General features: G+C 39.0%; 1 protein-coding gene across 1 annotated transcript in view; it reads left to right on the top strand.

Annotated features, from left to right (window-relative positions):
- Positions 1-12,606, top strand: part of LOC129771190 (cyclic AMP response element-binding protein A) — a 303,674-nt gene that overhangs the window by 3,459 nt on the left and 287,609 nt on the right. The gene's annotated exons all lie outside the window — the stretch shown is intronic.

Below are 12,606 nucleotides of genomic sequence, written 5' to 3'. Positions count from 1 at the left end.
AAAAACACTTTCGGTTGATTTGGGAACCGCATCATATTTTTTCGTCAAAAATCGACTTTCCAGACGGAAAAACGACCGAGTGCCAAAAATTCATTCCCAGAGTCCCGGAGACCATAATTAATTTATAGTATTTTTTTTTTCAAAAAAGCGCCTAGTAGAGCTTGTTTGTTTAGAGTAGAGTGTGATTTAGTATCTTTCTTAGAAGTTTCAGTAACATTTCCAAGTCTGGAAGTAGATTCGTAGTGCAGGTGCGTATTTTTCTTAGATATTTCACCCTCTAATTTACTGGTAAGACGTCGAAAAACAGTTCACCGTTACGAAAGACTCGAGTTTTCAGAGGTAGAAAACTTCAGAAAAATCGATAGATTCGACTTGAACGATTCGACTTCATCCCATGCTGAGTCGAACAAAATTGCTCCGTTATGCGACTTCGGTACAGAGTGTTTTTCATTACAGTGTACATGATTACTAGCGCTACGTGATTATCAGCAACATCTTCGAATAATTTTGCTAAATTAGAAGTAATTTGTATACAGATCTCACCAATAACATTGTTCTCAGTAAAAATGTTTCATGATGCTGTTCTTGTTCATCATGAAAAAAATTACTTATTGGCCATTAAACTGTTGGAATTTCCGCGCAACTTCGAGATTACTCTGGAATCTGTTTATACAGGAAAACTGTTCCGGATCTTTTTGATATTCACTGCGAATAATTTATATTCAATATACACTGAAAATTATTATTTACGTTTGAGTGGCCCAGAGAAGTATTTCGTGCACTTTGATAGGAACTGGGCTATCCTTCAACACATTGAGTCCCGAATTACTTAGCGTTGGTCTCCGCTTTTAAAGATATTGAGAGAAAAGAAAGTATTCAAAAATCCGACTAGAAAGTAGTCACATCACGTGAAACATTCGAAAGCAAACATTTTTTCCTTATATTTCCCTATTTTGTAACAGTCAGGCTCAGTGATCAACGGTTTTTTTTCTCTACAAATATACAATAATTTAATTTCTTCGAAATAATCTTCCTCGACTAAATTGCATTGATGTGACAACGAATGGCGGCGAATCCGCGGCGAGAGTTGTCAGACGTACAATTTATTCAGAAAAAAAGTGAAACAATTCTCCGCAAGTATGCGTCAATTTCGCCAATATTATTCTTCAAACCAATCTTTTACGAGAATATAAGATCCCATAAAACCTTTTTTTTTTTTTTGAAACAGTTGTGTGTTTTCCATGCTAGGACGCCATTTCGTCCTCTATGGTGAGATAGGAAGTTTGCCAAAACGGAGCGATTTATTTTTGTTTAAGAAAAAATAAATCTCAACAAAAAATGAACCATTAAATCTATGGTAAGAATGGAATCTGAGCGAGAGTTTAAACTTTGTCACTTACCTACCTGTAAGGCAGTGCATGCTGTTATCGCAAATTAAGAAAAAGAATCTTTGTTAAAACTTTAACAATATTTAACAATGTTTCCTTACAAATGATGGGGAGATGTTTAGCCCTAAAGCCCTTCTCAATCATATCCATCACCAACAGCTTCCGTTGTACTCGTGAGTCCACCTCGTTCATAGGTAAGAGCCGACCCTGAGGTAATCAAACAATTCAGTACCACTGAGCTAGCTATCACTTACAAAGTATAGAATTCAGAACGTCTAGCGTCAACAGATATGGAACGTATCCAAAATCATTGATTTTTTTTCTCTAAATAACATATCTAGAAATCAAGCTGATCTTATTGAAGTACGGTGCTCGACGAAGTTGTTGGAAAGTCAATTAACCAAAAACAACATGAATAGTGAATACACTGTTAAAAAACTGACTCAAAATTAACAGCAAACTGACTGAAAGTTACATTAAAAACTTTTACATCTCAAAACAAATAGAAAATGCAAAGTCGCATCCATTTAAGAATAGTAATGCAAAAAATCATTTCTACATCTACATCATCTAACGTTTGTTTCATCTCGAGAACAGCCTAGTCTTAGGATCAAAACATTCTACACATTTTTTCCATGCGTAATCACAACAAGGCTTAAACAAATCGGAGAGGGTCTCTTCAAAATTGGTGTTGCTTTTCTATTAATTTGGCGTGGATTACTTCTGGTTATCTGGAACAACAAAATCGACCAGATTCTGAAAATGTCGTGATCGCATGAACTTCGGACAAGCGAAAAACATGTTTTTTGACAAACGACCACCATCGTTTGGAGAAAAAAGAAATGCGACTGAAAACTTTTTTCCACATTAAAAAAAAAAGGAAAATTAAAATATTGATGGGTCAGGGCCTAGAGACACGGACGCGATCTTGACATAGGACTGTGATTGTGTGTAGTAATTGCATTTGAATTGAGTTTTTTTCATTGTTCAAAATCTGTATTTTTTGTCTTCTTTGATACATCAAATGGAAGTCATGAACATATGCGTGAGTATAACTTTTCGAACTTCTAAATCAGCAGGTCCATTAATTGCATTTTTTACATAACCAAAAAACATGCTCGATATAATGACATCCTGGACCAATTCCAAAATTGTTAGTAGTAAGACCTACACGTTAAACGTGAATTGAGCACAAATTGATTGGACAACAACCTGAACTTCAATCTAATAAAATTTCTAACGACGTTCAACCTTTTGAGCCAGGCTCTCGTCAAATCTTTGGGGAGTATAGAGTGAAAACATCCAATATCATCTTCAAGATCATTCCTAAATCATCCCATCTCCATTGATTCTGACCACTAATAAATACCTATTATCGGCAAATCGAGAAAAATTCATAATACGCATCCAATTACATTATGAGCTAACGCCTAATTGCAGACAAAAAGATTGCTCGTTGCGTTGAGGAGCAAAACGAGGCTAGTAAAATCGAAAAAAAATACCTATTTGAATTGTTAAATTGTTAACTCTTTTTTTTCACTGTTCATGTCTCGAGCAAAAAATGCTGGATAAATTTCCTGTCCAATGGTATATAACACAATATATGTCGCGATAACGATTTTGAGTAATATGCGTTTGAAAACTCCTAATAAACATGTTTCGTAGAGTTAACCCCCTATATAGAAATCAAAGACATGGTCAAAAATATGTTATTTTTTATTGGTTCATGCGATAGAGAGATGCATACAGATTGTATTCATACAAATTCGACACAAATCGGTTCAGTATAACTTGAGATATCGTGTATGCCAGTTTGAAAAAACTAGTATCTAGAAAAAAGCGTTCGAAGCTTTTCATTAAGGCCCTACTAGGTTAGAGCCGCATCACTAAATTGGCCATAGTTGGGTAAATAATGAGACTTCCGAAAAGTCTTTCCTGGGGTACATTATTGCATGTCTAAACTTCAGAAATGTAATGAAATTTTTTATCGATTTTTTCCAAATTTCTAGACTAGAATACTGGAGCCGATCTGGCGTGGAGGTAACATCCATACTTCTCACGCTCAAGATCACGAGTTCAATTCTCACTCCCGACATTCTTCCAAAATGGAAGGTAAAAGTGACGAACCAGCCAGAAGCGTTGAAAGTCACTATAATACAGATAGACTAGAATACTGCCTTAAAAACTGCAGAACAGTCAATAGTGTGAATGGCAAATGTTCAAACAATATTGATTTCTTGGAAGTTCTTTCGAGGCTTGCCTTTCCTCCTTGCCGATCGTAGCACTTTGAGGGTTAATGGAAACCCCACGGGATGACGTCGAGCCACCAATTATTTACTCTAGCGCAAACTGTTATCGCTGCAGATGGATTCACTGCTAGATAGTATGGGATTCATTTTGCACACATCATTCGAATGGATACATTTTCGATGGTCATCTGTTGATTAAGCCGGATCTTCAAGACAGGAAGACGGGAGGAACCGTAGCCGTAACCGTATAGAACGAAGATATTTTCTTGGACGCCATCTGTCATCCTGGACTGCTTCAAACGAAAGGCATTTGATGTGTTTGTCGAGATTATTCATCAATTTTTTTTTATATATTTTTACAATCAAAGTTCCCGTTCGCCTCACGACCTGTTGAACACTATTACATTGTAACGGATAGTCTTAGCTCCGTCGAAGCTATCCGTTCAGTGAGGCCGGAAAAGCACTCGCCGTACTTCCTTGAGAGAATACCTTGAGAATTTGAGTGCTTTATCTAGACGCTGTTATGTCATTACCTTTGTGTGGGTCCCTTCTCATTGCTCAATTCCGGGTAATGAGAGGGCTGACTCATTAGCAAAGGTAGGTGCGATTGAAGGCGATATTTATCAGCGTCAAATCGCCTTCAATGAATTTTACTCTTTAGTCCGTAAAAATACCATCGCTAACTGGCAACGCAAATGGAACGAAGGTGAATTGGGCCGGTGGCTCCACTCGATTATCCCTAAGGTTAGCCTCAAACCATGGTTCAAAAGTCTGGACTTGAGTCGGGACTTTATTCGCACCTTCTCCCGACTCATGTCCAATCACTGTTCGTTAGACGCGCTACTCTTTCGTTTCAATCTGGCCGGCAGCAATATCTGCGTTTGTGGCCGAGGTTACCACGACATCGAACACGTTGTTTGGTCGTGTGAGGTGTATCTTGTTGCCAGATCGAATTTAGAGAACTCCCTTCGGGCTAGAGGAAGGCAGCCCAATGTGCCGGTGAGAGATGTGTTGGCTCGGTTAGACCTTGATTACATGTCCCAAATAAGGACCGTATCGTTAATTATGGGTACGCTCAAAACACAGCTTTATTTCAAATATTGCATTTATTTTTCAGTTCTGATATCAAAATATTGTATCTTATGAATGAAAGAAAGGAGTAACAGTAAAAAATAATCAAGATTCTGATTTTCGCGCCAATGATCGCACCTGCTTCTTGATGTCCCTCATTAGGTTCTGGACAACCGTCTCATCGACTTGTTTGCTCACATTTATCCAATCCTTTTTGAACTGCTCAAGGTCATCGGCTGCCTTGTCCTTCTTCCGCAGTCGTCCCTTCATCAAAGCCCAAAATTTTTCAATAGGTCTTATTTGCGGACAATTTGGAGGATTCATCTCCTTTTCCACAAAATCGACATTATTCTCGCGATACCAATCCAAGGTCAAACGTGCATAGTGGCATCATGCCAAATCAGGCCAAAATAGTGTCGGACCAGTGTGCTTTCGGATGAGCGGTAACACACGCTTTTGGAGACATTCTTTCCGGTAAATTTCACCATTCATATTCCCGAGAGTGAAGAAAGGAGATGATTTCATGCCACATTGACAAACAGCTTGCCAAACCAGCACTTTCTTACCGAATTTTTCGCAAAAAATTGACTTCTCCGCGTTCGGGACATCTGTTCCTTGCTTTACAGTGTAAAACTGTGCCCCAGGAAGAGTTTTGTAGTCCAGTTTGACGTAGGTTTCATCATCCATGACGATGCACAGTTCGCGTTTGCTTAAAATCCCATCGTAAAGCTTACGGGCACGGGTTTTCACGGAACTTGCCTGAATTTGGCTGCGTTTGGGACATTTTTGCTTTCTATATGCCTTCAGTGAGTTACGTTCTTTGGCACGTTGAACCATACCGATTGATGTTCCACACTTTTTTGCGCAATCCCGTATCGATAATTCCTTTTTTCTTTCAAATTGCCTGCAAATCTTTTTATCCAAGTTTGGCTTGGATGGCCCAGGTTTTCTGCCGCGACCGGGTAGATCCTTCAATGTATTATACATACCAAATCGCTTGATAGCGTTTTGGACCGCATGGACGCTTACTCCTTCCGCCTTCGCCAATTTTCTCATTGATATTCCTGTTTCGGAGCAGTATCTGGTCACAATGGATTTTCGTTTTTCTTCTGTTAGCCCTCTCATGATTGCACTTTTAGGAAAAAACGATCTTTTAACAATGCTAACTGAACGCTAACTGTGTCAACAACAGGAGAAAAATAAACAGCTGTCAAAACAAGCTATAGTCTTTTTCAGACGGAGACTCTAAGGCGTACCCATAAATAACGATACGGTCCTTATATGTTTTCCTTAAATCTATCGATGTTCGTGTGTGATTATCCTTATATCCTTATACCCTCCATTTATTCCTTTGTGAGTAATTGGTCCGCTTGCTATAAACAGGAGAATGAAATGTAAATTCACAATAGATGTACGAATAGATTTACGAATTGAGTGTGTGTGATTATCAACATTGTAATAATTTCCTTATACCCCATCCTTTTCCTGAGAAAAATATGTCACCCTTCTAATCTCGAGTCCACCGCGAGTAATCGGTTTCCCACATTACTAACCATAGATTTAAGAAAATTGTTCATATATATAGTTTTAAAAATATATTTAAGATTTCGGCTCCTTTAAACTTATGTAACTGAGCCTGTAAAAATAAACGAATTTATAAAAAAAAAAAAGTTCCCGTTTGTCAATGAGAAGTTGCAGGAAAAGTTGAATATGGCTTATCAGAGCTAAAGTGATTCTGCCTTATTTTTAAAACAATCCGACCATTGTTCAACATTTGTTATCCATTTATGATCCGAAGAATGTTTCCTTTATTTTGTTTCAATTGTGTTTTGGTTTTTGCAATAAACTTAAGATGTTTTGTAAGGAACCTACTTTACCACTTACGTAATTTTTTCATTTACTTCATGAAAACAGAATCGAAAGGAGAAATTAGAACACATCCCCGCAAAACCATCAAAGATTTAGGCCATGGTTCATTGTTCAATCTTGTGTTGGTGCGTAGAGCCAACGCAAAATGTTCGAATTTATACCATCGCATCGTTTTATTTCTTGGTAACACATTTCCGGCGCCATAATATTCAAAAACTTTCTTTTGTGTCTGGTTCGCTTGCAGACGCAAAACAACGGTTTCGATGGATGGCGAATACCATCGCCAAAAATAGAAAAGTTATTATGCGAAAAGGTCAGTCTGAAAATTTACATAAATTGTCAACTTTTTTTTTTAACAGTTCCAGTCAGAGAAAGGAAATGCTCAATAAACATCGGGGATAGACTCTCGAATCACAGTGAATGGGATGTCCCGAAACAATATTGGAATCTAGCGATTGAAAAATATGCTGACTATTAATAGGTTATAAACGCCCAGGGTAAATACCCGTGCCATACTCAGCTAAATCTTTCCGGGAGAGTCCCCTTCTCAGTCAGCAATCAGATAGATGCGGCCGTAACGCCGTAACATCATATTTGTTTGTAATCTCTGTTGCAGGCACAACAATACAAACACATGCACACAAAAACACACATAATTGATAATAATAGACGCGATTTCGCGTTAAAATATTGTTGTCAGTCTGCTGCGCGAAGACAAGACACGACGACTGACACTTTGCTGGCGACGCTGGAGACGATTATCGTCGCGCGTCTCCGGAGCCGGGAAGCGGGAGCATGGTTGTGTTTCGGCTGGATCTCTCGTTTGGTTAATTAAATTATGGTTGTTAGCAAATACGCTTGCGACTCGACAGGTCAGATGAATTCGCGTTTCTGGAGAACTCTTAACAAAAAAAAAAAAAGGAAAAGATTTTTCGTCGTCACAGTGTTCCTGGTAATTTGTTTCCTGTTTTCACTCTGGTTATCTCATAGAAGGGGCTCGGTTTCCGAGATTTTGGGATTGTGTTTTGAATTAATCAGAAGACAAACACGATTTTTGTGATTTTTTCAAGACACCTCTATGGATGAATAAAGATTACGTGTGGTGAAGTGAAATGTTCCGCTGATGTTTCATAAATAGTCAGTTAATAACAATAAAGCTATTGTGCCCACTGCAGCGTGTATTTTTTTGCTTCTGACCTATCATTTTCGAAAATCAATACTATTATTTCGATTGTGCATCGCTGTTTCATCGTTGCCGCTGCTGCAAACGGATATTTTTGGAAAAATGATCATTACTTTTTATGCCATTTTATAAGCCTTCACCGATCGGTTGGTTGGACGGCCAGAAAAAAAATGAAACAGAAAGGAGCCCCACAAAACCAAGGAGGAAAAAAATCCACATGCCCATTCAACCGCAACCGATAGACGCGAGATGGGAGAAAACCCCTCACTCTCGGGGGGCCTCCAAAATGTCTATTTTACAATCACTTTCACTATTATACTCCCGTCATTGCTTGGTGTTAAGTGAGAGAGAGAGAGAGAAAGGGGGAGTGATAATATCTGAAACGAGCGAAACAGGTTAACGCTGCCAAAATGTCACGGTTATGTGGTGGCATCATCGTCAGCTGTGTTGGATAAGCCGGATCCCAAGGATGGCGGACAATCTCCGTTACGGAATGCTCGATCCGATTTCGGAACGAGCCGGATTGGCGGCTGCCATTCAGTGTTTGAATCATGCCAAAATCTAGTTCAAATTCGATTCGAATATGACATTTCCACTAGTGGAAATTGGGGGAGACTAGCTCTAGATTTTAAACATAAAGGGTGTGTCACATCAAATTGCATCACGGAAAAAACGCGGTAGAAATTTAATTTTTAGGAATTATATCTTCAGCTTTCGCTTATAATCAGATAAGAGTGTATAGATCACGTTGGCCATGCTTCACTGTCAATTTTTCGTAAATTTGGAAAAATGTCGTCGAACGAAAAAGAGCGTCGTGAATTAATTCTGTGCACTCATTTCGAGAATCCGGAGTTGTCACATCGGGACATCGGTAAGATGCTGGGAATCGTCCAATCCACGGTCAGCAGAGTACTAAAACGATACTTCGAGAACCTAACCATCGACCGGAAGGTGAAGAACGGCAAAAATGGATGCTCCGTCAGTGAAAAAGATCACAAGCGCGTAGTTAAGCAGTTTAGACGTGATCCGAGAAGTTCGGTCCGGGATGTCGCCAATAAGCTGAATTTGTCAAGTTCATTCGTCCAGCGGACCAAGCAGCGGGAGGGCCTGCGTACATACAAGGTTCAGAAGGCTCCTAACCGCGACGAAAGGCAAAACATGGTGGGGAAGACGCGAGCCCGGAAGCTGTACACCGAATTGCTGACGAAGCCGCATTGCCTGGTAATGGACGACGAAACCTACGTCAAAGCGGACTTTCGTCAGCTGCCGGGCCTGTTGTTCTTCTCCGAAGAGGACAAATTCAGCGTTCCGGAGGAGATTCGCAAGCAGAAACTATCCAAGTTTGCCAAAAAGTACATGGTGTGGCAAGCGATCTGCTCTTGCGGAAAGCGGAGCGCCCCCTTCGTGATGACCGGTACGGTAAACGGGCAGGTTTACCTTAAGGAGTGCCTACAGAAGCGCTTACTACCACTATTGAAGCAGCACGAGGGCCCGACCATCTTCTGGCCGGATCTCGCTTCGTGCCACTATTCAAAGGACGTGTTGGAGTGGTACGAAGCCAACGGGGTCACCTTCGTGCCAAAGGAAATGAACCCGCCCAACGCGCCGGAGCTTCGCCCAATAGAGAAATATTGGGCGATTATGAAGCAGGCCCTCCGGAAGAACCCAAAAGTTGTCAAATCGGAGGCGGACTTCAAGAGAAAATGGATTTCTGTTCAAAAAAAAACTACAACCTGACGTTGTACAGAACCTTATGGACGGGGTAAAGAGGAAGGTGCGAGCATACGGGCTTGGGCTCGAAGTATGAATAAAAAGAAAATGCCAAAAAGTGTTTAATAGTTTTTATTTTACTGTCTAAAATTTTCAAAAGGATCGGTCTACTGGGCGAATTTCTACAGCGTTTTTTCCGTGATGCAATTTGATGTGACACACCCTTTATTACAAGTGTAACATGTTCGAATGCTTCGGAAAAGCATATGGTTATGACAATATGTGTGTGTATTGTCACAGTATTTTTGATTTTTGGTCGTCAATTTGCGACAATTTTCCGTCAAAAATTCAACAAAAAATGTTATGACACTGACAGAAAGAAAAGATGGTGTGACTGTCAAACTGACATTCCTGAGTTTGGATTGGCGGACCCTGTACTTGATGACAACAATCTAAACAAACCACAACATTTGTTCACGAAGAACAAAATCCTATGGAATGTTTGTTTTTGACCGAAGTTTTGTTTCCATATTTAATCCGAGTGAGTCCATATATAAGACTCCCAATTAAAGTATATTAACTTTTGGGCTACTTTCAAGTACTCAACAGCCGGCCAAAACTTTCGTTCACAACTCTACAGTGATGGTTGTTGTTTTTTTTGCCGTGATTCCTTTCTCGCCCCCCTTGACTAAATCGCCAAAAGCGACGAATCGGCAATAAAATGCAAAAGACGTCAAACAAAAAACAAAACGCTTCGCGCGTTTCACATACTGGTGCGCTGTGTGTCCGCGCTCAACAGGTGCATTAAACTGGTGCGCGCCGAATTCTTCGCGGCCAGCAGTTCCGCTTTTGGGGCGGTTTGGCCTAGCTCATCAAACAAAACGGCAACGCTCTCACCGCGCTTTTTCGACAATTTTCGGTTTGGCCAGCACAAATTGGTAATTTTTTTTTGTTTGCTGGTGGTTGTTTCATTTGGCGTTGGTTGTTACTGTTCCTGTTTTCCCTCGATTGAGCGTAACGCGCATTCACAACAATAGGAGTGAATGCACTTCTTTCGGTGTCGGCATTACATGAAAATGAGGAGGGTGGTGTTGGAGAAAATGCAGGCCAGACCCGCATCTGATTGTTTAATTTAAATGATGTTCAGTTCGTGTTGTGCTGCGGCAGTTTATCTTGGTTTAGGTTGCAAAAGTGAATTAAATTAGAATTCACTTCGGCACCTTCGGAAATGGGGGCAACGGTTAGCGAAAGTGTTGGAGCCGCTATTAGCAGTGGCTTTCGATGATAAACACCGCGAAAATTTAGGCCAACGTGAGTGTTGCTGCTGATGTGAGATGCCTTTTTTTTGTGTAAATCCGTACGGATTTCTATGATTTTATTCTCCACTAGCTGACCCGGCAAACTTCGTCCCGACTAAAATTTATTTTTCGTTATCCCATTCACGTTTTCTTACTAAGCGCACGTTCATGGGTCCAATCGCAGAACTGTTCATTGATTGATCTTCTAATCTACCCTTTAAAATTATTTCTTACTGTAAAATTTCAGTAATTCTACCAAAACTCGACATTATAATATCATATCAGATTTTCAGACACAATTCTCGTGCAATATTTTTCATCCACTTGCAAATGAAATGTTTCTCCGTTACATTGAATAAATATTTGATACAGAAAATATGATAGAATGAAGATAGCCCTAAATCGGACAGTTCCTTTCTCGAGTTTTGCTATCATCAAATTTGTGTTTCATTTGTATGGCACCCCCCCTAAGAGAGGAGGGAGGAGTATCGAACCACCATAGAATCATTTATTGTACCCTAAAACCTCCGCATGCCAAATTTCGTTCCATTTGCTTGATTAATTCTCGAGTAATGCAGAAATTTGTGTTTCTTTTGCATGGCAGCCCCCCCTGAGAGAGGGGGGAGGAGTCTCAAACTATCATAAGAACTTTCCCCGATCTCAAAATCCCCTATATACCAATTTTCATGTCGGTCCGTTCAGTAGTTTCCGTGTTCATAAGAATCAGACAGACAGATAGAAATCCATTTTTATATATACAGTCAACTCTCCCTAACTCGATATCCAAAGGGACCATCGAGTTAGGGAGGTATCGAGATACAGAACATTTTTTCCTAATTTTTTTTATGTCTCAAATTGTCATATATTAGGGTAAGTGTCCCAATTATGGTATGAATTTGAATTTTTGATTCATTCCCTTAAAGTGAAAAAACACCTTTCTCATATAAAAAAAAATATTTTTTCCAGAATCTTTCAGGAGGTGATAGACGGTTATATTTCACGAAAAAAATCCTTCTACGCATATGTTAGAATTTCAACGATGACAGACTTATAGAACTTTTTCTTTGTTTCGGATTCTGTTGGCTCAAACTGACTCTACATTGAAAAGTATGCTACGTAATCCGATTTTGTTGCTTTCATTTGAAAGATGAGAAAATTTAGTACAGGATATAGTAGTGGAACATTTAAATTAGTGGATTAAACATTTTTGAAGTGGAAAATTTAAAAGTTTTTTTTTTATTTGGAATTATTAATTTAATCCTAAAAATTCATACTAAACGTGATTGTTTCTATCAATTAAATTAAAGCTCTCTAACCTCTCTACAATTTGTTCTTTGACGCCCAACTTCTATATCTCTTAATTTCGCTGCAATATCGATATAAACAATTCCTGATGAAGATTCAATCAAAATCTTCAAAAATCGCGATTTTTAACCCACTGTACTTATAAAAGCCACTTAAATTTCACCTTAATGCTGAAAGGTTATTTTTTTCTTGAAATTATTCATATTTGAATTATAAAAAAAAAATTCTTTTTCAAACTGTATACAATCGAGTCCTAAATTTTACATAATCGAATCATATGTAATCGAGTTTGTATATAATCGAGTCCAACTTGCATGAGGCACTAGGTTAACAAAGAAAATATTGATTAAGTATGTTACTCAAACTGAATTGTAACGATCACGCAGGAGCTGTTCAATCACAAAGAAATGTTCGAATAGTTTCACAGGAACATTTTCAGTTGATTTCAATATTCCGGACATATTCTTCAGGTTTGATTAAACGTTCGAATTAACATCTCAATAGAACTACTATCTTCAGCGTTTTTCTCAGGT

Source organism: Toxorhynchites rutilus, chromosome 2 (genome assembly GCF_029784135.1).
Source record: "Toxorhynchites rutilus septentrionalis strain SRP chromosome 2, ASM2978413v1, whole genome shotgun sequence".
Lineage (NCBI taxonomy): Eukaryota > Metazoa > Arthropoda > Insecta > Diptera > Culicidae > Toxorhynchites > Toxorhynchites rutilus.
This window is presented reverse-complemented; position numbering and strand designations above follow the sequence as displayed.